At 41.2% G+C, this 27,674-nt stretch overlaps 1 protein-coding gene and 1 pseudogene across 1 annotated transcript in view; both read left to right on the top strand.

The window, feature by feature from the left end:
- The window catches only part of WIPF1 (WAS/WASL interacting protein family member 1), a 108,825-nt gene that overhangs the window by 7,167 nt on the left and 73,984 nt on the right, over positions 1–27,674 (top strand). The gene's annotated exons all lie outside the window — the stretch shown is intronic.
- On the top strand, positions 24,861–24,979 carry LOC112470446 (annotated as a pseudogene).

Here is a 27,674-nt window from a genome sequence, read left to right as displayed (position 1 = left end):
GATCTTGAGAAAACATGTACTGTAACTATTTTATTTTCAGGAAATGTAAACAGTGAAATCAGTGTCTTAACCACAATAGTCTTGTGTTATGGTGATGGATATTTAAATAATGGAGACGGTCAGATCTGCCTGAAATATAAGAAAAAAGGGGGGCGCCATTCTTGAACAGGCTCATGTCACATAAGCAGCGCATGTGAATGCTGGGGGAGGGACTTCCAGGAAGGACCATGGCGATGGATTGAGAGAGAAGGGGATGGAGAGCAAGACTCAAAGAAGACTAATCCAGTTATCGTTCCCAGGTCCCAGAAGGCAGGCTGAGGGACACTAAGACAAGTTTTCATATGGTACTGAAATTTCTAATTTGATTTTTGAGTGCCTGGAAAAAGGCAAAGTTGTCGAAAGTCTTTTAAATGCTTTTAAAAGTAAAGCAATTTACTTAAGCAGTGCCTGTTCTTATCTACTGGAACCAGAATTCGATTGCCTTGCACAATTTAAGAATGAAGCCAAAGTGTCAGTTTAAATAATCTCAGGTTTTGAGAGTAAAATTAAACAGTTTTTTCTGCTAGTGTTTTTAGTGCTGTTAAAGAAAAAGCCTCACATTTTGTTAGGGACAAATTCAAAAATTAGATTGTTATTCAAATTGTGTGGAGCCACACAACTGTGTTTGAATGTTGCTGGGAATAAGCTAAGCTGGATAGAGGGAAAAGGAAAAAAAGATAGAAAGAAAGAAATCAAGGCTTATTTGAGTGATATTTTACAAGATGTTGGAGCTAGAACCTCATTAATTAAACATCGTATTCCCACCTTCATTTTCTGTTTTGGATAAAGTACTGGTAGAAGGAAAAGAAAAAATTCTCAGTTGATTAAAGGACTATGTGGGAGGGTATTATGGTATTATGTTAACCATAAAATGCCTTTCTGTGCAGATTTTTGTGTACATCATCTCTACTTTGCTGTGATGAAACAACATGTCTCTTAGAGCGAGGAAGAGGTGTTTGTTAACCACCAGGCTAGGTGCTCAGTCTTTGTAATCTAGTTTTTGCTTCCTAATTTTTACTGAAAGTGTGACTCTGCCACTTTTTACAAATTAAATTGTAGTTTTTATTTTGTTCAGATTACAAAAGTATATGTTTGATATAAATAAGAAAAGAAAGAAAAAAGTATATAAAGAAAAGTTAATTTTTCTCCTCTTTCAAATTCTAATCCCTGGAGATAATATTATTAGTTCAAGGTACTGCCTCAACTTTCTCTTTGCTTATGAAACTATATGTAAATATATATACACATATATAGTTTTTCTATTAAAAATAGAAACATATACACATCAGGCTACAAGATTTTTTATTAAGATATAATTAACACATAACATTGTATAAGTTTAAGGTGTACAACGTGTTTATTTGCTTTGCTTATATATTATAATATGATTGCCACCAAAGCATTAGCTAGCACCTCCGTCATGTCATATAATTATCATTTCTTTTTTGTGGTGAGAATATTTAAGATCTAGTCTCTTAGCAACTTTCAAGTATATAATATAGTACATATTGTTAACTATAATCACAATGCTGTGCATTAGATCTGTAGAACTTATTCATCTTCCAACTGCAAGTTTGTCCCTTTTGACCAATATCTCACCAGTTTTCCCACTCCTCAGGCCCTGGTAACCACCATTTTACTCTCTGTTTCTATGAATGAGTTGAGCTTTTTTAGAGTCCACATATAAGTGAGATCATACAGTATTTGTCTTTGTCTGATTTATTTCACTTAGCATAATACTCTCAAAATCCATCTGTGTTGTCACAAATGGCAGGATTTCCTTTTTTCTCTTGGCTGTGTATATACCACGTCTTTGTTATCCATTCATCTGCTGGTGAACACTTGGGTCGTTTCCATATCTTGGCTATTGCGAATAATGCTATAATTATAAAAGATACCTTTTTTGATGTGCACGAGATTTTTTTTAACATAACATAATATCATAGACATCTTCTCTAAATTAAAAAAACTCATTGTATCATAGCTGCTTAATTAACCAGATCGTTTTAGGTTTTGTGTTATACAGTAGTTCTCTGAGCATCCTTATGTGTGAGTTTGACCATGCTAACATACAGAAGCTTTTATTTCTGTCTCTCATAGTCCCCAAAGTGGTATTACTTTCCAAAAGTTGTAGTAATTCTCAGTTCTACTAACACAATTTGACAATATCTGTTTCCCCACATCCTTGCCAGTATAATTCATTTTAGAAATATAAACTTTCTAATCTCTTTTTCCTGTTTTGTTTCAAATTATTTCCTTAGGGAGCACTTGTCACTTTCTTTACTTTTTTTTTTTTCTTTTTGAAAAAATCCATTCATTTGAGTTATTCATCTCCTTTTTCTTAATTTTCTAACATGTGTTTGATTTGTCTTCTAGAACTGAAGAGGAAAAACTTGAACCTAAGCTCACTGAGTGTAATCATTCCATATTGAAATGAAGCAAAACACTTGATTTCTATTTATTGTAAATATAGACCTTTCAGTCCTAATTTTTTTTCTAAAAGTATATTATTTAAGAAATGGTCTCAGGAAATAAAAGTGTTTTAATGGGAAAAACAGAAACTTATACAAGGATGGGAAATTTTAAAGGAGTTTTAAGCTTGCAAAGCTAGCTGGGTTTTCCTCTTGATTCCAAAATTCTGAAGACAAAGGTTCTTTGAGAGCATTAGTTATAAGTTATGCTGAATTGCATCAAGAGGAAAAAGTGAATCACAGCAGATAGGAATTTAAACCTGGAGCATTGCTGAACGCCCCTGCCCTTGTTGCTCCTGATCGTTTTTCTAGGAGGTGAGACTAGATCCCATTTCTCCTGTCCTTGTAGTTGCTGAGTTCATTATAAAATTATTTGTATATAACTTCAGCAGTACATTGGCTAATCAAAAACAGCTGTGCAACTGGATTCATTTATATGAACAGAATAACTAAATCAATCAGCAAAATTCCTTGTATTCGGGTAGGTTGGGCCAACATTGTGTAGCCCCGAATAATAGTGCTTTGTAACTAACCTGACACAGATGGCAAAAAGATTGTGTCTGGGCAGGAGAGATTGGAACTGAAAATTAAGAAACCCTGTGAGGCCTTGGTATCTGCCACAATAAAGTGTTACTCGATTTTTAATGTTAATGTGTTAAAGGCTAAGAAGCTTCATAAAGAAATGTCCTGTTCCAAAAAGGAAAGTTGTACCCTCTAAGGGCTGGGTCTCCCGAATAAAGCTAAATTGTCCAGATCAGTATCCTCTGAAAAATAAGTTTGTACATTCTTCCAGACTGCCAGGGCTGAAACAAGCCAAGGGCCTCATGCTGGGAAAATTGTCATAGACGAGACAGGCAAGAAGGAGCCGCACTAAATCAGGGCAAAGACACAAGTTCCCAAGCGAGACTGAGGCTCAAGTCCTGACGTAACACAGCCCAAAGAATTCCACGGAATGTGTGTTCTTGTGCAGGACCCAGAGGTCTGTGGGAGCTGAATGAGTTCACAGAAGGCGGCCCTGTCCGTATGGTCCTCACAGTCACTCTTAATGGGTACTTCAGCGCAGTAAGACAGGAGGGCTGATGAGAACAGGAAAATCCTTAGATCCTGAGACTCCATGTGTGGTACAGTCTTTAGGAACCCTGAACTCTCTACCACTTAAAAACAGGGCCAGATACCCACTGGCCCCACCTAGCCAGAGTCCTAAGCCTGGATTGGGTTCCGGGTGCCTGGTTGGCCTGATGTGGAGCTGACTTTTGTAGGGAGTTGCATTAGGTTTTAATCAGTGAATGGTGTAGTGAGGGAAAATGGTGCCCAGGGGGAATTGGCATCTTTCCTCTCCCTGAATCCTCTGCTAAATGTAGAGTGGTAAAGTGGAAAGAGCAATAGAATATGAGTTCAACACTTGTGTTCTAATCCCAGCTTTGTTGACTAGTAGTCATATGACCTTGACAACAATAAAACCCTATGCAGAAATAGAGCAATCTGTACGAATGGGGAGAAGATTGAGGCTAGGATGTCTGCGTTGCCTGTAATGGGGCAGACTTTACATCTTTGAATAAGGCACTGTCTAAACAATGTAACTGTTAACCTTTTAACTTATCAGTAAGAAATTTGATGAGTTTGAAATGTTACTTTTCCCATTTTTTACTAAGTATTTGATAAATAAGGGAGAGAAGAATATGTCTATACATTTCTCATTTAGCTAAAGTAGTATATGTGTATTATGTGTAATATATAAATATCACATTATATCTCAGCAAGCTCATCAAGTTCTTCATTTATACCTGAATCTTATTATATACTTGCTGAAGAAAGAACATTAGCTATTACCCTAATATTTTCTTTGTAATGTTATTAATGGGAATGGGATATGAGCCAGACGAGTCCGGGTCTGCCTGCAGATTTTGTTTTATTTACATGCAGTGAAAATCGCACATCTATTATAGTCACCCCTATTCTGTTTTAGTGCACACATGGTCACAAACTGAAACCACCTGTCCTCACCATCTACCACACAGGTGCATGTGTGGGCACACACATGTGCACACATACATCATTGGGTAACCTTTTTAAAGAGCACTTCAGATTTAACCAGAAAGTATGAATTCCCAACTCCATTGGGGAGATACCTGTATTGCTGTAGTTTTATGTGCATCAGACTTTGCAGCTTCTTAGAAGGCAGAGGTCATCGCTCACTCAAATGCTGTGTGTACAGTCTCAGACAAAACATCATATGCAGGTGACTGTAAGTGGGTGCTTTGGAGGATATTCACTCTGATGGTGGTGATTCCTGGGAGTGGATAAAAATACCCAGTGAGACTTTGCCTTCGGACTTCTACCATGACCATCGGTTGGTGGTTGTGACCAAAGCTAGCTGAGTCTCTTGTCTGTATTTCTTACTCTTGCTCTAAGGAACAATACATTGCTGTTTTGGCTCAGAGGCAGACCATTTTGGATGGAATACAAGAAACAGTGCATTGGTCTTTTCAAGATTGGCGCTTGCATTACAAGGCCTCCAGTTGTGCATAGAAAGATCCTGGACCAACACACTGGTAAATGGTGACCCTGCGGACTTTCTGCTTTGCTGGGAGTTAGACAAACTTGTGTGCCTAGGAAGCTGAACCTTAGGACTGGTGCCCAAGAGAGTAGATAAGGAGAAGATGCTTTGTGAGTTCTAACCCAGATGCCCAAGAGAGGATGGAGCTCTAATAGAAACTTTCCCTTCAGCACTGGTCTCAGCAACACGGAGCGGGACAAGAAAAAAGAGGAGGTTCCTAGTGGTGGAGAGTGCAGAGGTCAGCAGTGACAGCAGGGAAAAGAATGGTGGTCCTGAGCTGCACGGAGAAGCCCCAGAAGTGGGTTGAGGAGGCCAGGAATGAAGGGACTTAGATCCTAAACGACTTCTGCAGGGGTAGGGAGCTCCCCATGCTAATGCTGTTTCTGGGCAGGGGCCCTGGAGGTACAGGAGACTTGGTGAGCTGGCTAAGCTGTGGTCTGCCCTTAGGAAGAACTCATTAAGAAACAGAAATAAGAGGATGCCTGCTCTTCTAATGCTTACTCACAGAAATAAGGAATAAAGTATTTCTCTTCAAATTTCTAGTAGTCATTTTTGGACAAGTAATAATAATAATATCATTTAACATAGATAATGTTTACTATGTACCAGGTAATGTTCTAAATGCTCTAAATTAAGTCACTGAGTCCATATAACAACCCTATGAGGCAGGCATTTTACAAATGAGAAATTTGGGTTTGTCGACTTGCTCAAGTTCACACAGCTAACTTGACAGAGTCGAGATTCAGTCCAGGCCATGTGGCTTCAGACCCCACTCTGAACTCTGATGAACTCCTGCCTCTCCGGTAAGGGACGTGCAACTGTAAAGAAAAGACCCAGCTTTCTTTAAGCAGAGAGCTGAGCACTGATTTAGTGTTCTGGGAAGTAACCTAGGCTTTCTGTTCCTCTGTTTTCCTGCATGCTTCTGGGTTAGGGTCACCAACTCACTGCACAAAGGACAACCGGAAACAATGAAGGCCAACTGCTGACCCATCAGCAGAAAGGCCTATTCTTTGTGCCTGAATCACTCACTTTAATGCCTGACACCCACCACAGACATACATTCTAAATGACCCCCTAAGACTTCAGAGGTCTCTAAAAAGGAACACAATCTTCCTAGAGTGTCATAAGTGCTACCTAAGACTGGTATCCGTGACTAGTATCACATTTTGTTCTCAAGAAAAAATGAATAACAAGTTGCGTTCAGCCAGTGGGGAAAGACTATAATACTCAACTATAAAATGTAGACCCTTCCATAAAATCCTAGAACATCGGAGCTGGGAATTAAAGTGAGAATGGATGTAATTTTGCCTGACCTCCATTTTGCAGGTGAAGAAACAGAATCCCAGAAAAGTTAGATGACTTTCCCAAGGCCAATTGCTATTTGGTAACAGAATTAAGACAAGAGCTCAGGCTTGTTGCGTTCCAGTTCTCTTTCCCGTGCTTGAGATTGCATAAACTATTCTATAAATGCTTTTCTTATTAAATTGCAGGCGAAATCTAGAATGGTCTGTTTATTTACTGGGCAGGACCAGGTTAACGTTACCTTAAAGATGTGAGAGATGCAACTGGACACCTTTTTCCGGGACAGCACACAGGAAGTGCAGGTGAGGAGAAGGCCAGGCAGTGTTCACATGGCAGCTGCCCCCGTGGAGTTTGCAGTGCTGGGCCTCTGCCTTCTAGACAGTCCTAGGTAGAAGAGCAGATACCTGTCCTCAGTACTCTCTGCTCAAGTCGCTTGTTATGGAGGTGAAAGAGTCAAGCTTACTCAGTGTATAACAGAGTTCAGTGAGGGAGAGGAAAGAGAAGAGGAAAGTGGTCACTTCCTTTCCATAAAGAAAAATGTTCTCAAAACCCTGGGGCTGAGAATAATTGTTAGGCAGCCAGGCCTCTGCCAGGCTCTGGCCGTTTTGGCCTTGGGTTCCGAGTGGACTGCAAGCTGCAGAGCTGTTGCTGGACTGCTGGGAAGGAGAAGATCAAGCTCTTCTTGGAAGAGGTGCAGGGAGCCTGTGGAGGCCTCTTCTGGAGCTCTGCCTCACCAGCCACCGGGGCAGGACTGGCATGTCTGGGGTAAACACAAACATTCCTACTGACAAGGCAACTACAGGTACCTTGTACTTATAGAACGATAACCTGGGGATTGCCACAGGCAAGAATGGAGAAGAATTCAGCTCTTTATCAGTTAAAGACAGAAACCTAGGGCTGGAAGGGTGTCCAGAGCTCCTTTCCCCACCTCTGGGCTATACTGCCTCAAAACGGGCCCAGAGGGGGCTGTAAAGTATCATTGGCTGGCGCTGATTTCAGCCTTGGTTTCGTATGATTCCACCCACAGCAAGAACATTTGTTTTTCTGATGTGACCTGGGACACTTCCAGAATTAAGCAAGAAACCAGAGGCAGAGCTAGAATTCAAATTTAGAAGTTTCTGATTCCTATGTCTGTGGTCTCCCTGCCTTGTACTTGATTAGAATGACCATTTTGGTGACACATCCTGTCTCTGAGTGAGCTGTGCCAGCGTCAGCCAGCCTCCTGTGATGCCTCCTTTGGCACGTGCAGGCTACTGACTCATTGCTGTTCCTCCCCCTCCAAAAGCCTGGATGGTGTAGAAAGTGGCTTCTAGCACCCTCTGAGTGGTCGGGGGGTAAAATGGGCCCTGCTGTGAGCAAGTACCAGCTACAAATGTAAACTTATGAACTCTCATAAAACCAGTAATGGCCTGCTTGCTTGGAGGAACTAGAGAGCAGGGTGTGCTGTCACTAACCCTGCGGCATAAGTCAACACACTAAGTTCCTCTTTTTACCTCTCTTGAGGTGCAATAGAAGGGCCCAGGGCAGAACTGCTTGCATACAAATTAATTCAGTCCTGTATAGAGGAAGCTTGCACTGTGTAGACTCTCGAGTCTGGGAAAAAGGGATGGTGGGCCCCTTCAATTCTTTACAGAGAGAAAATTTAAATTTAAGAAGCTGCAAGTGATTTAGAGTTTAAAACAAAAACAAAAACAAGCATGCTCAGATCAGAGCCTGTTTCCTTCTCTTGAATGATAGATCTGAAAAGAGACAACATCTGAGCAATATTTGAAAAGGAATCTGTCAGTAGACAGTGAATAAATACACCATATAAAGAAGCATTGTCTAAACCAGCGTTTTTGAAACCTTTTTTGACTGTGACCCACAATAAGAAATACATTTTTCACTGAGATCCAGTACAGATAGATAGATAGTAGAAGTAAAAGTTTGATGAAACAGTTCCCATTCTTAGCAAATGCAATACCTTTTCTATTATTTTTTTTTAAAGGAGCTGGTTGCAACCCACTAAATTGGTTTGACTACCAGACAAAGGGCAGCAACTTAGCTTGAAAAATACTGATTTAAACAGAAATGTGTCGGGCATGTGGAAGCCAGTCACACTGTAGCTCTGGTAGATTTCTGTAGAAGGAGAGCCAGTGACATAGGGCTCATGATTTGAGAGGAGGTTTTCCTCACTCTTCCACTCAGTAAAAGTTGGTGGGGCAGTGATGGTGTTGGAGAACCAAGGAAGGGAGAAGAGGTGATGGCCCATGGAGGGAGTAGGAGGCTGAGTTTTAATTCTGCTCATACAGAAAACGTTTGAGTGTCTGTGATACATTGTCCTGGCACAAATAAGACACAGACGCTACTCATAGTGCAAGGGTACTCTTGGTCAAATGAGTGTCTAATAGTCACCATCCACTGAGGTTTTTAGTGAAATGGAAGCATAAACAGAATGACACAGAGAACCTAAAGTCCTTTGAGTTCCCTAAAGGGGGACCATGTTATAGGGTTATGTTCAGTATTATATCCTTAGTTCTCTGTCTCGTATACAAGTCTTCAATAAATATTTATTGAAGGACCATTCTCACTAGCTAGACTAGTGAGAATCCTAATTATTTATGGTAATATTAATAAAACATTTTTTTGAAGGGCATTTTAACACACTTCATACTGTAGCATAACAAGGGACAAGACAGACAAGAATGACCCCAAAAACCTCAGGTTATATAGCAGCACTGCTAAACCCCATCTGAGTTTCAGGTCCTCTGCACAGCAAACCTATAAAAGGTTGAAGTTCGTCTGGTTTGACTTGTAAGTGGGCCTTGGGACACGTTGCTCTGGCCCTGTGCTTGGAGATGGGAACAGAACACAAGACTTTCTAACCTGAAAGCTGAAGCTGCACTGAGTTTACAGTCCTGGGTCAGGCAATTCAAGTTGTGATTCAGGCTTAAATCACCCACATTTTGGGTTGGGAGATTTCTGTAGAAAGGACGGTGCCTTCAAACCACTCTCTGTTGGATCCCAAATAGAGTCTTTGTTTGAAGTTCTGGACCAGCCCAAATAGAGTCTTTGTTTCAAGTTCTGGACCAGCCCTGCACTAACACAACACTGAGGCTGAGAAGTGGTCTGGGGTCATGGAGACCTGTGGCATGGGTCCCGGTGCAGCGAGTGATGAGCCCCTCTGCATCCCGGAGCTAGATTTCCTGTAAGCATCCAGCCCCAAGTGCTGGCCTTCAGTACCTGGTCCTGTCAGTCCAGGCCCCAACTTGCCATCTGTTGCTACACTAAATTAACTACAGGTCCTTCTTTCAAGCAGTTCTGGTGGGGTAGGGGGGAAGTTTGGGGAAGGGAGAGTAGGCAGGGAAGCAGGGGTTTGCAGAGAGGAGAGGGAAAGACATTATGTGACTTGAGAAAAATACTGGAATAGGATGGTTTCCCTCCAAATGAGAAGGTCACGTCACTGGAAGAACTTGTACTAAGGAGACACCTTTAAAAGCAAACACATTTAACCTCAGGATGATTGCTGTGCATTTTAGACATTTGTTCAAGGTTAACATGACCCGACCCCAGAGGAAATAGATGACTGGGAACTGAAGATAATTTACACTCTTTGAAAGATCCCCTGGGATCCAGCCACAAAGAAAAGGTCACCCTTTGGCTCTGGGGACTGGACATGGGCTTTGGGACCTTCGGTGTTTGAGGGCTTTGCCAGGCTGGCAGGCCCACCTACCCAACTCTATCTTTAATAATTTGATTATTTATTTACATCTATTTAAGATAAAGAACGGTCTTGGAAAAGACCAAATCTAAATGCCAGAGGGCATTCAAAATAAGAAAGGCTGACAGGGAGTCCCAGATTCTGGCGCCACCTCTGTCACGGTGTGGCCTTGGGCCTCAGTTTCCTCGTCTTCTGTAAATGGAAGAGCTTGGAGATGCTGCCGCTGACCTCCTTTCAGCTCATTCACGCTGTGGTCTCTTTAGCCTGAGAATGTTTTCTGGCAGGAAAGAGACTGCCCAGAGCTGCTTCCTCAGGCAGCCAATGAGCACATTCTTTCCTGTGCCCACATATGGAAGCAATTTCTAGATTATCCAAGGCACTTGTGCTGCTGAGCTCAAACCAAAACAGAGGAGCTCAGTGGTGGAGACTGAGGAAAGAGGAAAATCTGCACCATTTTCTCACTGCTGTGCCCTTTCATATCTGGAATCCCCCGTGCAATTTGCCTTTCCATGCTATCTCAGAGGTTTGCCAGTGAGTTTGGGGTATTTCACAGATAAAATCCTAATAAAAACAAAACTAGCATTGAGTTCACTGCTTCTTCCCTGAGGCCAAAGGCCCTCTGCCTTTCTCTCCTAGAAGCTTTAAGGCTGAAGGCTGAGGAGGAGCATGAATTCCCTGAGTTCTGTTCCCACATTTATTGTAATCTTTCTCTCTGGTCTGATAAAAGGAGGACTACTAATGGCTGCCTTTAGCTGAAAGTTGAGTTGGGGAACACTAGCCAAGTGCTCTGAAGGGGAAAATGTTTTATTAGTTCCTTCTCTGCTGAGCGAACCCTTGACTAGTGTTCCTCTTCTGAAGTCCTCGGGGCTTTTGGTGGTGGTTGAGCCAATAACTCCTGTAAACTGGAGGCATTTACTCCTAAATTCAGGTCAGGAGAGTGACTTTTTCTAGAGCACGACCTTATTCACAAAGCCTCATCTATGGCCTTGGTACCCATTAGTGGTCCTAAGGACTTTATTTACTCCATTTCTCTCTTCACTCTTGACCTTAATTCTTGAAAAAGGAGGTTACTGAAAAGGGTGTGTTTACAGAGAAATGCTTTTTGTTCCCTTTTCAGTCTGTCTCTAACTTCTCTACTGCCTAATCTTCCACTGACATTAAAATTTAAAAATTAATTTGAAAGCAGAGGTGTTCTTCCTAGAAATGAAATCTGAGTAATTAGGGATCTATTAACATTTACTGATGCTTATTAAAACTGTTGGCACCAATGTTCTCATAGATCTGGGGTATCCCTTCCAAATACTTTCTGGAAAAATCTCTCAAAATCAAGAAGTAGGCTGATAAATGCCAGAAGACTCTTAGCAGGGACCACACTCTTCTTCGGTTTTGTTGCTGGGTGTCCAGTGCAGAGCCTTCTGGTTGAAGCATCCCTCTTATTCCTTTCAGAGAGAGCATGTTTATGACTCTGGTTGCTTCATCTGGGGTTGCTGCCGTGGAGAGCTAGAAATCAAACATGACATGAAGATAGAAACACTTATCAGAACGTCACATGTCTGGTTGCCCTATTTCAGGACGCTCAGATTAGCTCTCTTTGGCTATGACTATGGTTGTAATTCCATACACAGATTTTCCTCCCGTGGTTTCTTGCCTGTTATAAAACAGCTACATTTTGCCACTTTTTAGAATCACAACCAGGAATGTTTATTTTAAGCCCTATCGCTGTAGGACTCTGTGCTAGATTTTCTTCAATGATAGTCAGAAAATTCCAACGACCAACCTCCTGTCTGCTAGGTGCTAACAGTCTGCAATACCAATCCCAGAGAAGAGTTACTGAATGCAGGTCTGGTCTTGCCACAGGTATGTACAGTATTAACCGAGGGCCCAGTTAGGTGCTTTGTGCCAGCCAGGGTGCTGCAGCTCCTTGCCCTGCTGAGAAGATGGAGACCAGTCACTTGATCTTTTTCTCCTGATCCTCTCCTTCCTCTCTAGCACAGACAGCATATCCTGCCTCTGGTCTCTAAAGCAGCTGCAGCCACATCCACCCACATACTGGGCTCCCACTGACTAATCCAGCGAACCTACTTCTTCAAAAAGGGAACCCCCAAACTATCTCACTCCTCTGCAGCCTGCTCTGGCTTCATCTATTCACTCACCAAACATTTATTAAGTGTTCACTCTTGAGGCTTGCTTAAGGCAAGATCCCTGTCTCTGTGAACTTTATGTCCTAGAAGGGAGAAACAGTAAACAAGCAAACAAATAACTACTTAGAAAAATTAATTCGTGCTTAATTAATTCATACTTAAATTAATAACTTAGATAATTAGTAGTTATAAGGGCTATGAAAAAGGCTGACAGGGTGATGGGATGAGAATCATGGGATACTACTCGAGAGACAGCTGTCAAGAAAAGCTTCTGAGAGCTGAGATATGAATGACAAGGAGCCAGACGTGGATATCCGAGGAGAAGTGTGCGTCAGGCAAAGGTAATGTCTAATGCAAAGGCCCTGAGGTGAGAACAAGCTGGATGAGTCCCAGGAAAAGAAAGAGAGAGAGTGTGGCTGTGGGGAGAGGGGCGAAGGACGAAGTTATAGAGATGTAGGCAAGGGCTAGCTGATCTATAAGGACATAACTCTAATTTAATAAGGTTTTAGCCAGTGGATATTATCTGATGTGTGTTTTAATAAAATCACTCCTGCTTCCATTCCATCTCTGGGCAGCTCTGAGCTCACGGCTTCACACCCTAACTCATACCTGGTTGTCCTGTCAGGTTGCCCTCAGCTCTGAGTGCTACACTCTGGCCCTCCCATTCTCGCTGCTAGAGCACTGACTGGTCAGCCATGCCAGGGGGTTAAAAGGATGAGTGAATCAGTCTGTGCCAGCTGGACTGCAGCACTAGGCAGAGAAGAGAGCAAAGTGCTTACTAGGCTGTGAGTCTTCGGGCAGGCTCCTCGCTCTCCTGACTTCAGTTCCCACCTCTGTTCAGATACTTTTCTACTGTAAGCTTCAGTGACTGATGCCATCATCACAGTAACAATATTTATCATGCATTGCTCTATACACGCAATCCTCTGTGAGTCTGGCACTGTTGTTATCCCCATTTTACAGTGTAGGAAACTGAGGCACAGAGAGGTTAAGTTACTTGTCCAGTGTCCCCAGCTAGAACATGCTGAACCAGGATTCAAAGCAGGCAGTCTCATAGCCCCATGCTCTAAATCATTACACTCTACTGTGACAAACAGTGAGCAGACCTATTAAGTTCACCAGGTTAGAATGACATCTCCAATCTCGGATAAACCAGTGCTGACTGTCCTCCCCAACATCCTTTTCTCGTCCACATGCGAGAACCTGTACTCTGGGAACATCCACTACCTGCCAAATAACAGTAATAATAGTAGGAGCAAATGTTTATGGAGCACTTCCTATGTACCTGGATCTCTTTTTAGTATTCTTTTACCAGTGAAGAAACTGAGGCACAAAAAGTTTAGGCAGCTTGCTTGAGCTAGTAAATGGTAGAACCAGCATTTGAACCCAGGCAGGCTGGTTCCAGAGACCATTTAGAGTACACTTCTTTATGCTGAAGAGGAATTCTAGCCCTGTAGTTTCCATGTGGCAGTCCATGTTCTAATCCTTGTAGCCACAGGACGGTCTGATTTTATTAACACAGGATAGATCTGTAAATACTTGAAGACAGTTATCACATCTTTCTTGGTTCCAAACCACCACCCCAAGCTTGTGGGGAGCAGTTTTACCCTGGGTCTCCCAGTTCCTCCCAGAAAAAGCACAAAAAGTGCTTTATAATTTTCCATTCAAATCCAGACACTTGTGTGAGAGGCAACAGAGCACTATTAATAATTATGCTGGGACAACAGACATAAATGGGAACTGTCCTGGGCAAATCAGGATGTGGCTTGCCCTACCCCTAGGCCATGGCAGAAATGCCACCACTTGGAATGCATTCAGAAGACTACCATCAAGTGGATTGTGGGAAAGTTGAACTGACTACATGGATACATTATAGATGAGAATTAGGTTTCATGAGTCTGTCATTAGTCAAACTTCTTGCAGTGGAAAAGTGCTGGATGTGTGGTCGAGTCCCACAGTTGCTAATATGATCTTGGATGAATCACCGCCCATGCTGAGTTCTCGGTTGTTTCCTCTGTGAAATAGAGGTTGATAATCTGGAAGTCCCTTCCAGTTTTAAAGTTCTGATCTTGTGTCAGCCTTCCTGACACAAGCAACAGTCTACAACCTCGTTTTGAAGCCACAAACATGGAACTTGGAGTTTTTTATCCATTTTCTGTGTTTTGCAGGTCTCCCACCAGCATTACTTGCCAAACCCTAGAGGTAGGTTTTTAGAGTGCCAGCAGGATCCCCTTACCTAGCCTGCTTTTGGGGGTGTCAGTGAAATTGTGCCAAGTGCTAAGTATCTTCTTTAAATAATGCTTTTCCTCTGAGACAGCCACGGATTTTTTTTCGCTACAAATACAGAAAACAGAAACAGCCTCTTTTGAAAGTACCTGTTGACTTACTGAGAAAGTTTTTGAAACTTACTTTTTATATATTTCCTAAAACCTGTATCTGTGAAATAATTTCAAAGTGTTTTCATGTAATTTATATCATTAGATCCTCAAAGGTGAATATTAGCTTTATTTTCCAGATATTGAAACAGAGGCTCAAGGAGACAAAATGATATGTTAGTGGACATATACCTGGTTCGTGGTGGGACTGCAACTCAGATTCACGTCTACATGATCTTTAGCCAGCAGTCTTTGTACTGCACAAGTAGTTTTCAGTTTATTTGTGCTTTTTAAGCAGATAACTCATTTTTTCAAACAGAAGCAAAGCTTTTCTGGAAGAGATGGGTTGCACCTGCCTTATGTGGTGTTCTATAGACCCCCCCAGCTCCCCAGAAAACAGTTTGAACAACCCTGTACTTTTCCAAGGTGCTTCACTGTTTTGCCCATTTCAAGAATATAAGATGTTTATAGGATTCCACGAAATTTTGTTCTCTGTGAGCTTGCTGCATTCAGTAAACGGCACTCTGATTCTAAGTCACTGGTCAAACCATGACCACAGTCTTTGCGAGGAGCATCGTCTCCCTCCTTCTCCCTTCTCTCCCCTAAACCCTGAGGCTCAGCTAAGGCGCTCTCCACCGTGTTTTCCCACCTCACCCAGCTGAATCCCAGTCCCACCTGTACCATTAACAGAATCATGTTTCTGGATATTATTTGCCTGCCTTCATTGTTCATCTACCCACCCAATAAACACTTATTAAGTACCTACTAAGTAAAATCATGTGAAAAGGCCCAGCCTTTGGTGACTGACACATATGGAGCATGAGACCCCAATACCCCTGCAAACCACAGTGCCCTGTCATTTCCTTGTGCCTGAGATGATTAACTTCACCAAGACAATCTCCCAGGTTCCTTCAGTTGCAAAAAACTCTTGGTCTTACGCCAGCCTTTTCTATTCCTAGAAAGTAAACATGGGGCACTTGGCTCATTTTCACTGCCTCCGTATGCTTTCCTCTCCCCACAGTCAAAGTACAGTATATGCTTCCACCAGAAGTTACTCCACAGAAGAGGAAGAGTTAGAGAACAAGTTTTCTATTTCTGGGGTTGCTGGATCCCAGGGAGCAGCTGAGAGGCAAATATTCAAAGAGTACCCTTATCTAGGGGGAAAAAATGATGGGAAATATTTCCCATTTTTAAGTCTAGATTTTGCTCTTGGCTGTTTAAAAGGGGTTCATGCTCAGTCTCACCAACTGATAGGACATTGACAGTTATGCTTTAAGGTTCTGTTTCACTCGCTTAATGTCTGGAGCTTTGCAAACACTGGCAACTTATCCTTTCTAAACACGCAACAGTCACACTGCCAGATTTTTCCTAAATCTACTTTTTAACTTTAATCTCCATCACATAAGATTTATTAATTGGAGATAGTTTTAAAAGACATGATATATTTTTAAAAAAATGCATCGATAATTTTACCTACAAGAGATCATTGAGAAAATTCAAAGCATTAGTCCAGTACGAACGGTTAGGAAATAGTCTTAGCATTATGTTTTTTGAGTTTTTTCAAAAGACAGATACTTTGCTTAGATGATAGTTCTTCTATAATGATCCTTTTTTTTTTCTGATAGAGCAGCAATTATTGGACGTAGCAATCCAAACTTTCACCAAGCCAATATAAATTTAGTAGCCTTTCTCCTTATTCTGCAAATGTGCATGGAGTTTTTAAAATAATCATATCATGGGTTGTGTAACAGTGTACATCAGCTGTCTTCATGGTACATTGATTGTGTGTGTGAGTGTATGTGTGTGTGTGTGTGTGAGAGAGAGAGATAGAGAGAGAGAGAGAGAGAGAGAGAGAGAGAAAGAGAAATTGATTGGATGCCTGAGCTAAAGACCAAATAGCTGTTTATTTAATTTCTACTAGTCATTTTAGTCTACCAGTCAAACTTGGCCATTCTGTTCTTTGGGTGATTTTTCACACCAAACTGAATGTTTGATGCCCAGTCAAGTTAAGCCAGGAGCCTCCACAATGTTTCAGTCCCCCCTGACTACAGCAGCCCCCAAACCCTCATCCACAGCTGTGGATACACACTGTTAGTGAATAAGAGGAAATGGAACAGCAGGATGAGTTGGCCAGGGCTAGTTTCCAGTCATGTGTTAATGTTCACATAGCAGCTTTGGTCGGAATTCTTAACTTTAATGTCAGACTAGGAATCTTTTTTTTTTTTTTTAACAACAACAAAAGAAAATCTTTTCACTGGAAAATGTCTTAGAACCAAAGAAAATGGCAGAGGGAAAATTGTCATGTATCGTAAATGGAAGCTGGTGGTATGAGTTCCTCTATATCCTTTTAATTCTGTTGCTATTTTCTTGGATCTGCCTGTTAGAAATAGTGACCTATCTTTGCATGAAATTTATTCTGTGAAATAATTCTTTATTCCTTTTTATTCGTATGTTTAGTTTATTACAGTTAAATGTTGCTATGAAACAAATGAACCCAAAACTTAGTGGCTTGAAATAACAACCATTTAATTGCTTAAGAGTCTGCAGTCTGGTCAGGGCTAAGCTGGGCAGCTCTTCTGCTGTTCTTGCATTAACCAGACTGGGACTGCATTTAGACGACAAGTTAACTGGGGCAGGATGTAGCTGGGAAGCAGGGATCACTGGACTTCTTTTTTCTTCTCTGGGTAGTGTCAGGACCTCTCACTCTCCAAGTGGCCTCTCCATGTGGTCTTTCCATATAGTCTCTCCAGCAGGGTCCATGGTGGTTAGGATCACAAAAGCAGGAGCTGCCAGGCCTTCTTAAAGTTCAGGCTCAACTAGCAAGATGTCACTTTTGCAGCTTTCTTTTGGTTAAAGCAGGTCACGGGTATAGTCCAGTTCAAGGGGAAGGGACTATACAAGGTGTGAATGCCGGAGGGCATGCTTCATTGTAGGCCACCAATGAAACAGACTACCCCACAGTCATTCTTCAGTCAAATGATACTTATCAAGTGCATGCCATGTGCCAGGCAATGAGTATACAATGGTGAACAAGTAGTGCATGGTCCCTGCCCTTATGGAGTTTCTAGCCTGTGGGAGCACAAGAAGTTAGAAATCTGAAAATTACTGTGCAGCGTGGTGAGTGCTGGCCTGGGAGGACTGTAGGTACCTGAGAGCATGCCTGGATCTCATGGAAGGATAGAGGAGTCATCCTGTGGAGATGGACAAAGAGAGTTGCTGGCAAAAGAACAGCATGCTTCCAGGCCAAGAGCCAAGAGGAAACATGGCCCTTCCATGGAACTGAAAGAAATCCTGTGTGGCTAGACAGAGTGTAGAGAGTAGAGCTGTGTGGGTGCGTTTGGTAGGGGGAGAGGAGGAGTCACATCTGGGATTTGCAAAATAGGAGGCTGGAGAGTTAAGTAGGAGCCTCATCACATATTGAGAGGCTGGTAAGCCTTGTTAAGATTAGGCTTGATCTCAGTCATCGGCCTTTCAGAGAGATCACTGCTACAGCAGGCTACAAATGGAGGCACCTGGGTCTAGAGACCCCAGGAAACTGTTTCATGGCCAGGCAAGGGAGAGTGGCGGATGGATGGCCAAGGGTTTGGAGCGCAGGGGATGGGTTCCAGAGGTACTGGGAGGTACCAGTCTTGATGATTGATTGATTGATTGATTGATTGATTGATTATGGGGGTGCATGAGAGGGAAGACGTGAGGGTGACCCTCAGGTCCTTTACTTGGGCAACAAGTAATGGTCTCATCCACTCTAGCAAGAAACCCTGGAGGAGGGGCAGAGTTGGATCCCGTTGGCGTGGGCCGAAAGTACCAAGGAGAGCCAACTGGAATGTACCAAGTTTGATCCCTTTGGGTTTTAGTCCCCCACAAACCTTTTTCAGACTAATCTGTGTGAGATCCTTAGGCACGTCTTAAGTATTGCTTAACTTCCTCACATCTCCCACACATTTTGTTCACTTCTGCTTCTCCCCTGCCTTCCCATGGACCAGGTCTGAGGCAGTAGTGTTTAGGAATGTCACCTTCTTGGACCTTTCTTTGAAGGCAGTGGGTTGAAGACACTAGTGTTGGAGAGTTGTAAGATTTGGGGTTGGTGGCTTTCAGAGAGCAGCACAGGGTTGAGAAGTGCAAAAGGAAGGGGATTTGGGCAGAAATTGGAAAAAGAAGAGAAAAAAACCCCAAGCCAATTAGAAGAAAGTTAAGAAGTAACTGAAGACATAATAAAGACAAAGAAAATGAATCATCCATCTGAAGAGAAGAAAGGAACAGAATAGAAAAGGCGAAGAGAAAGAGATGGCTCCACAGGCTACAGCCTCCGTCATGGAAGACTCTAGAATCTTGTTCTCTCATGCCTCCTTTTTGCATTTACATTCGTAAATAAGCCTTTTTTTTTTTTAAGCCTCAATGGGCCGTCAGATAATCTTTCTTGTTATATAATAAAGGAAATGGACTTTTGTCAAAGAAAAGGAGCCTTAAGAAAAGAAAGGGACGTACAAACCATCAAACTGAATTTTTTAAAAAAATTGTCTATTCCCAAGTGCTCTGACAGAGAAATATCTGTAGCCTGAAAGAATGGCAAGAGAGCATGTCCCCATGATCAATTTTTAATGAACATAAATGGTATATTAAATTATGCATGTAGGAATGGTATAAAGCATTAAACAATGAAGGATAAATAATTTAAGCGATTAAAAACTGCTTCTGTCATATGTTTGATGAATGAGAACTCTGAATTTTCTCTTCAAGGAAATAGAGGAGGAATATTTTTAAAGGAAATTTTTCAAAACAGATTTTTAAAGCAAAAATAATGTGGCGGTCTGCCAAGAGAGATTGTAGAGCACAGATGTGCTGACTTCCATGATGCCACATCTGGTGTCTCTCTGATAAATCTGTGGGTAGGTCCTTGCTGGTGGGTGGTGGTGTCGTCTATGGGATCGATGATGGAGGCACTGGCCATCTTCTGGAAAGCTAGACTTGAGGTCTCTTTTTGAGTTTCCAAAGAAACATTGTTAGACCACTGTTTCTTAAACAGTTTTAAACTTCCAGGATTCCTGGGTAAGAGGTACTGTCCGTGCATGTCCACTGCCTTGGGTAAACTCCCATTTCTATCCCCAAATTAGAGTAGCTGGATGGGCCACAACCAAGGAAGTGTTGGCATCCCCCATTCTTGGGGGCCATTCCCCTGTGGTTAAGGGAGCCACATTCATCAAAAGCACCATATTGTAACATGCAGCTGCTAAGACCATAGGCATTGGGGCCATATCCGTCTAGGTGTGGACCCACTCTCTACCACTCACTGACTTTGTCACTTTTGTTATTAATTATAATTCTTGAAGCTCAATTTTATTATTTCTAAAATGGGTTCAGTAATACTCCCCAAAGGACTATTGAACATTAAATAAGATACAAATGTCAATAGCTTAGCTCAGTGTACATAGTAAATGCCCAATAAATGTTTATTATTAACTACAGAATACAAAATAGCCTAATAGAACCAGCGCAAAAACCATAAACCTAGGAAAAAGCCACCACCTAGTCTAAATCAAAGATCATAAACTGTGGTCTAAGAGCCAATTCTGGAAAATGCAATATAGTTTTTTTTCCCCCCTCTCTTTAATTCCACCCCCCCCCCACTTTCACCCCTTACCCATGGATGTTGCCATTTCCCCTTAAGAACTGGATCTCTGAAGGTGGGGCGTCTCCTCCCACACGCTTGAGGTATGCACTGGGGCCTGCGCCCCCTCTCTGAAGGTGGGGCGTCTCCTCCCACATGCTTGAGGTATGCACTGGGGCCTGTGCCCCAGGGGCCAGGTGCACCTGGGGTATGGTCCATGGCTCCTGGGGTGTGAACCCAGGACCTTCTGCATGTAAAGCAGACGTGCTAACCACTACACTATGGAACCACTCAACGCAGTATAGTTTTTAAAAATTGAATTAAAATACTTTAAGGCAAAGGCACACATGTTACAGTTAACCCTAGTCCCAAATATTTTCGTTGGCTTACCCCAGCCTGCTTTTACTTCTCTACCTGCTTAGCTCTGATAGGAATTTGAGTTTGCAACCTCAAGCTGCATAGTTGGTTCTATAGTTAAGTTGTTTTCCCCTAAGTTTTCTAGCTCCTTAAATGTTATAATTTAACTGGGAACATCTGATAGCCTTAATGGAGATAGGGGGAAATTTTTTTTTCCCCCAACTGAATAGTTTTGATAAAATTAAAGGCCAAGCATGCCAACAGATCTTTTCTGCCAGTTGTTTACTTTGTTATTATTCCAAATTAATATTTACCTAATACCCATGTAGGCATTATATTGGAACTCTAACCTCTCACAGTTCAAAAGCTGATTATCTAAAAATATAATTGTAACCATTTAGGGTTGATAGTCTATAAAAACATACACTTATCAATAAAAGTTCAAGTTCAAAATATTGGTGCCCCAGACAGTGGAAAACTGAAGACTCACTGTGAATATTTGAAAGCATGGCTGCAAATATGTTGACACTTCTCCTAATGAGAGGTGAATCTATGTTCTTTTCCTTTGAATCTGGTGGAGGAGGGAGTTTGCAACTGCTTTGACCAAGAGCGTGCAACAAAAGTGGCCCCACGTGACTTCCAGGATCAGGTTATAAAAGGCCATACTTCTCCCTTTTTTGTTGGAAACTCTTGCTTTTGGAGACTTGAGCCACCAAATAAGAAGTCCAGCTAGGTCCTGGAGAGGCCACATGTAAGTGCTCTGGTTGACAGTCCTGACTGAGCTCTTCCTTTAGCCTTCCCATCTCTGTATCAGACATAAATGAAGAAACCATCTTGGAAGTGGATTCTCCAGCTCCAATGTTCTAGCTCCCAGATCCCAGCTAAGATCACAGATGTTATGGAACAGAGAAGACATTTCTGAATTACTGACCCACAGAACCCATGAGGATAAAGAAATGGTGGTTTTATACAGCTAAGTTTCGGGGTTGTTATGCAGCAATAGGTAATTGGAGCACTCACGCAGCACAGTTGCCTGGCTCTGTATCTTGGCTTGGGTAGTTACCATATAATGTGTTTATGAGATCTTGACTGTAAGAATCTCATCGAAATGTGCCATATTACTGCTAGTATTTTTCCATACCAAAAAGAAAAAAAAAAAGAGAGAATAGCTAATTGGTTGATGGATATTTATTGAACTGAGACCCAGGGTAAAAGGTGACAAACCAAGCTCTTCAGCAATTTTATAGTTTGTAAGGGTGTACTACTGCCGTTTTTCATATTGCAGTAACTCCATGTCACCACCTCTAAAGTAGAAATAACAGCTTTCCTCAATAATGATGAATTATACAATGCATTAAAAGGCACTTAGGGTTTTTTTTTTTTTAAAGATAACACTATTGATACACATAAACACTTAATGTAATAATTATTTTAGGTTAATGGACAATGCTAATAGTTTGTGCTATTATGAGTATTTACAAAGCAATCTGAGCATATATATGAAGATAAGGCTGTTAGAGCTTGTGGTAGCTAGTGCTTTAGAAGCTGCTGAACTGTAATAACAGTCTTAGTACTTCCATTTGGAATCAGGTTAATGGTTTTGTTACGAATAGATAATTCAGTCTGAATTTTGCAAATCGGGATGTGGCAGATCACAGGGCAGGTTTCTTCTTAGAGGCTGTGTGGAGATATCTTTATTCTTTCCAATTGCTGCCTTTTCAGCCAGCCAGCAACATAGAATTCCAGCACCCTGTTTGTCAAAAGTCCTGTTTCTAGGTCAGGGGTAGCAAATCCATAACACATGTGATGCCAGTCAATTAGGCTGTCTCTGTATGCATAAGTTTGCCATGGTGTTGGTTTCATCGAAGCTGTGTGATGACCACACATGAGTTCTTATGGTGTTTGGGCATTTCTCACTGTCCATCCTTCTGAAGGGAGCCCATGGGCACATTGAACAAAAATCAAGGTTCCTGGATCAGGTATGACTAAAGATAGATTAGGTGCTTTCTATTAGTCAAAGGCTTTCTATATTGTTTAGAATCCTCTCTGCTAAAAATATTGTCAGGAGGTATGCTGTTTATGTTTAATCCTAAAAAGAAAATTAAAAAGCTAAAGAAAGTTCATCCTTTTTGAGAAGGGCAATTGGGATGGCATTATGATTTAGTGAAAGAAGGTCCAGGAAACACCTCAATATATGGGAAATTGTAGGAGGGACAAAATTTTACATCCAAGTGTGACCTTAAGATCTATGAATTATAAGATAGGTTAATTTAGAATCCGAATCTGCATTTTTTATTCTGAAGCTCTTACATTTGTGATGCCAGTCAATTAAGCTGGACCATTTATAAAATTGGTGAACTGGACTGTGGATTTGAGAATTAGGGAGTCCCCTTTTCTTTGTTGTTGGGAGACAGTAATCTTTCATTCATTCAAGGTGCTAAGCTACTTTCTCCCTCCCAGGAGGAGATAGACATGTAAAGGAGTGGTGTAGCAGACCACTGGTGCAACAGGGTGAGGGGGCACGGTATACCCGAGAGGATCCAGAGGAAGAGGCTGACCCCTGAACCAAGGCAAGATTGGCATCGCAGGAGACAGAACACCTCTCTCCAAGGTGCTTATTGCCATAACTGTCAATCTTTACTTAGAGATGTACTGAGAAATGGAAAGTAATATATTCGTTTTGCTACATATTGTTCCAGAATTTTTTAAAGGGATGATAAAGCAGACTGTGGGGGGAGCCTTTCATGTGTTGGCTTGGTGGTTCTAGTAGCACATTTTAATGTGTGAAGCTATTCACTCACCTCTGGGTGAGCCTCCTCTTTTCCTTTAAAAGGGCCAATAATGCTTCAAATTTTCTGTCTCCTTTAGAGAGACATGAAACTGTCACAAGTGCTAGGCAACAATGAAAGGGTTCTGTTCTAAAAAGAAAAAATTGTCTCAAATCTTTTCTTCATCAACTTGGTAGAAGGAGAATATGTAGGAGAGACTGCCGAGAGGAAACGGTGGTTTAACTGAGCCTTGAAGTCACCTCAACAGCAGAGTTTCTGAACTATCAATGTCAGGACGGGAAGAACCAAGTTGAGATAAAGACTAACCTGGCCCAGTGCAATTCAGTGACATTAGGGCTTACGGTTGTAGCTAAGGTAGAAATTCCATCTATTTGGAATTACTCTTGATCACTATTTCCTTGGTTGACCTTAGGATGAAATGACTGGCTGCCATTTATGGGCCCTGGCACATGAAAAAACATGTATTTTTAAAGACTAGCACCCAGTGTGCATGCTGCACACTCATCTCACGTCTCTCATCTCAGGATACTCTGGGGGGCACACTTATGGTGCAGAATGGTGGGTGAAATGGCTGTCACTGTTTAAATTATTTTCTATCTCTCTCATTCAAGCATAAAGAGTTGGATTTATATAAGGAAAATATGCCTGTTAATGCAACTGCACAGGTGAAAAACAGAATTCCCAAGGTGTATCAGTTCATAGTTTGCAGTTTGGTTTACGGTTTCTAGAATTTTTTTTTTTTTTTACAGTTTGGATTGCACAAGGCAGTTAAACATTAATAACAACCGAATGTGGCAGTGGTGTTGCTTTGTTTGTTTGTTTTCGGTTTTGTAACCTTAAATCCTTGTCTTTCATAAAGCAAAATGATTTTTTTTTAAACTGAATTTATCCATTTGTACGTTTAGTAGCATACTGCGTGTCACAGCTTATCTTCCCCCTCCACATTCCTTATTGCTTAGGAAGTCTCCACATCTATAAAGTCTAGTTACCAAACATTTCAGCATGCTTTGATGAATATAGTACAGTCCATGGTGATAATTTTCCCTCAAAAAAGAAGTATAATTTATTAGGAAAAAAACCATAATCAGCTCATGGTTATAGTCCATTAACTCCTATTCCACCTCCACTTCTATCAGTGTTGTTCATGATCCACAGTGCCCCTAAGGTTAAAAGGCAGTTTATATAAAACGTTCAGGAAACATATTTTAATAAAGTCACTTATGTGATTAGATACAGGGATGTTCACTTTTGTACATAAGTTTGTCCTTGGAAGTTAATTGATGGATATTATGTTTCTTTCGGTACTGTAGGTAAATCATTGAGAGATATGCAACAGTAATTTAGTAAATAGCACCTAGTTTTGTTTTAGGTACCTCCTAGAGCACCAACTTTATTTCTAGAAGTTGCTTGGGGGCAAAGAAAATAATAGATGCTGATATACAAATGTAGTGTTACCCATTCAGAATGACTGAGTAATTAATAAAATCTTGAGAGATGTTTATCTTTTGAAAGTTTACCCTATTAGTCTATGGCCATACTACCCTGAACAAGCCCGATCTTGTCTGATCTCGGAAGCTAAGCAGGGTTGGGCCTCATTAGTACTTGGATGGGAGACCACCTAGGAAGACCAGGTGCTGTAGGCATGAAAAATAAAAAAATAAGAGATTGTAAGATGACAAAATTTTTGCAATCTGTGAGGTCAACCAAGGGTTGCCTCACCTTAAAAAAAAATAAAAAAAGTTTACCTTATTTACAGAATCATGTAATTCATCATGTCTGCAGCCACTTCAAAATCCAAATTATAATCCAGAAAATATGTGATAAGCACATGTGGCTGGGTTTGATGTTGTTCAGCTGGATATGATTCACACTCTAATTGTAACCTGAATAAATCCTGAGAATCCCATGGTCCAGATTTTATTTGGAGTCTCAATCAAGGAACATATCAGAAAGCCAGAAAGCCTTGAAGAATAACATATTTCTTTAATCTAAGTTTTTCTAAAAGACATGGCTTAAAGGTTTTACACTTCATACCACAAAGACATCTTCTCCAAAATCTGTGGAGCCATCTGTTTTGCCTTCACTCATGGCCATTGCTAAACTTCTCTCTGTCTGCCTCTCATCCATATAGTTTTTCACTGGCCATGAAGTTTCCTCATTAAAAAAAAAAAGATACAATTTACATACCGTTTCCCTCCTTTTTTCGATCAGACACAAATACATCTAACTCTTCTAAATTTAGAAGCGTAAATTCTATACCATCTCTAGTCTCAAAGGACCCATTTGGTTTTCCTTGTCTACTTCCTGGGAAGACTTTGCCCCTCTAGGATGTAGACTGTGCCTCTCTAGGATGACCAGAGCACCTGTAGTTCCACTGCCCCTGAATTCCTGAATATCCTTTATTTCCTGAATGCACAGCGCTCTCCAAAATAAAATTCATTGCTTGACTCTGATTGCATTTACTGTAAGAAATTCTAATACAGAATTTTCTGATATTAAAATTTCTACCAACTAACAGGTAACCGTAGTGTTGTACTGGCATTTAGCATCACATTCCATACATATAAAATTATGCCCATGTTACAGATAAGAAACTGGGACCTAAAAGAATAAAGTAATTCACTGTAACTAGTAAGTGATGGATTTGGGATTTGAACTCAGGTAGTTTGATTCCAGAATCCTTCCTTTTAGGAGTAACATGAGCTTGTTTATCAATTCTGTTCTATTTTATGTGCTCTTGAATGTGGAAGGGATAGATGCATCTGAGTAGGAAGACTGTACAAAGAGGCAATTAATTAGGTGTTCTCTTGTCCCATGTTATGTATGTGTTTGAGGAAAATATATGAATCAGAGCCACAAATCTGCACAGTACCATTCATGATCTCTTCCAGCACCCTTGGTACACTTTGAATTGTTTACATTGCTTTGCATTCTTCTATTCTTCCTAAAAGAAAGGAGCAACAAATGTGTGAGAGGGTCTTGGTTCTTAGTACTGTCTGCCACCTCTGGAGTTCTGTGTTTATGAGGCTTTTTAAAAATTCATCCTGAGTGAACAGCAAGACTTTCTGTATGTTCCTAGCCAGTCTTTTTATGAACAAGGAAATTTGCCATATCCTTTTAGTGATTTTATTAACAACAAAGAGTTAGGGGCCTGGTTATTTGGAATTCAACTGCACAATATTAGAAAGGGCCAATTTTGTTGTTGGCATTAGGCAGGCCTTGTAGTATGCCAAAGAAGAATACTTCTGGGCTCTGGCTTTGAAGACAGCTAGCCACAGGGCTTGACAATTCTGCTTAGAGAACAGTACAGTGCCATAAAGAAATGTACCAGAGTGCAGTGCCTCAGCAAGAGAACTTTCTTGACCTTTCATCTTCCCTTTAGGTGAGCTAAGAGCTCAGAAACATGGGACATGGTATCTTTTTGCATGACTGCTAATGAGGAAGGCCTTTGGCATGACATAATGCTCCAAAAATCCCCCCAAGGTCAGTGCAGAAACAATGGCTCTGGGGTCTGACTGGACTGTTTGACCTGCATTGTGAAGCAGACTGTCCAGGGCGTGCCTCACTGGGTTCCTCCCTGCACAGCATGCATATGGTGCCCTGAAAATGATACTGGAAATGACACTGGACCCACAGTCAGAAGCTTGGGGTTTAACTCCCAGTTCTATCACTTATTTACTTGCTTGAATAAATCTCTTCAACTCTTGGAATTTTAGTCTTCCCTTTTGTATTATGAGAGTGATTAAAAATAATATTTATAACTCATAAAATGTTTATGTGGCCAAATTAGTTTTTTTAAATATGTTATGCTAGAACAGAAACATTCTTTTAAGGTATTGTATCACTTCTTCTTTGTGGTCCAAACCAGGATCTCAGTCCAGTAAATTGAGAGTTACTGGCAGGACTTCAGACAGTTGCTACCTTTATTCCTGTTCCCTCCCTCCCAGTTCTCTGGAATTCTCCATGAAAAATTAAATATGGAATTTTAATGTTAACTTTCATTAAAACTCATACACATCTACAAATATACACAAACGATACATGCCTAGGTATTTTATGGTTAGAATTTCCCCCATATGATTTCACCCCTGCACTGATATCAAAGTTTTAGAAAAGTGGACACTACCTTGTTTTTAGGCAAAAGAAATGTAGATTCTTATTGATTCCTTTGCTTTCGTAACTAGACATTAGGAAACTCTGAATTCTAGCCTCTGAGCAGGTCTGGCAACATTATTTTCTCATTTGAATTCCTCAACTCTTTAGAGGATAAGTTTACATTCTTATGCTCTTATAGTTAAGCTCTTACCTAATTCTAGAATAGATTCCTGAGCTGATGAT

Source organism: Pteropus alecto, unplaced genomic scaffold, assembly GCF_000325575.1.
Source record: "Pteropus alecto unplaced genomic scaffold, ASM32557v1 scaffold3, whole genome shotgun sequence".
In the NCBI taxonomy this organism is placed as follows: Eukaryota; Metazoa; Chordata; class Mammalia; order Chiroptera; family Pteropodidae; genus Pteropus; species Pteropus alecto.
The sequence above is the reverse complement of the archived record's forward strand: the minus strand, read 5'-3'. Positions and strand labels throughout refer to the sequence as shown.